This window comes from Eurytemora carolleeae, unplaced genomic scaffold (assembly GCF_000591075.1).
Source record: "Eurytemora carolleeae unplaced genomic scaffold, Eaff_2.0 scaffold1875, whole genome shotgun sequence".
NCBI classification, from domain to species: Eukaryota; Metazoa; Arthropoda; class Copepoda; order Calanoida; family Temoridae; genus Eurytemora; species Eurytemora carolleeae.
The window spans coordinates 59,793-60,230 of NW_019398097.1; positions in this window are offsets into that span (position 1 = coordinate 59,793).

Genomic DNA, 438 nt, shown 5'->3' on the forward strand with positions numbered 1-438 from the left:
CCCCCCCTAACATGTACAAAAACCTATCAATATTTCATATACCCCCCCTCCACCTAGCCAAACCAAACCAAGGTTACTGAATTGCAATAATGTGTGTCTTGGTCATGTTTTGGTTTAAACTCTAAAATTAGATTACAATGTAAGATTGTAAAGAGACCAGATGGCTTCTTGGCTTTAAAGTTTTCAGAGCTAAAAATTAATTTAAGCAGTACACATATGGTACATAGTTCTAGGATTGCTGTATGTACTGCAGTACAAAACACAAGTGTACGCCATATTTCAAAGACAAAGTTGATGGTGTAAAATGCAAATTGTTCACTTATATTAACAAAAATCTTTATTTTGGTTAAGATTTTTTTCTTAAATATATCAACGATTATACAGTGATAACCAGAAAACAATGGAAAAGAAAGACAACATTTTAGCAATTCTCAAATG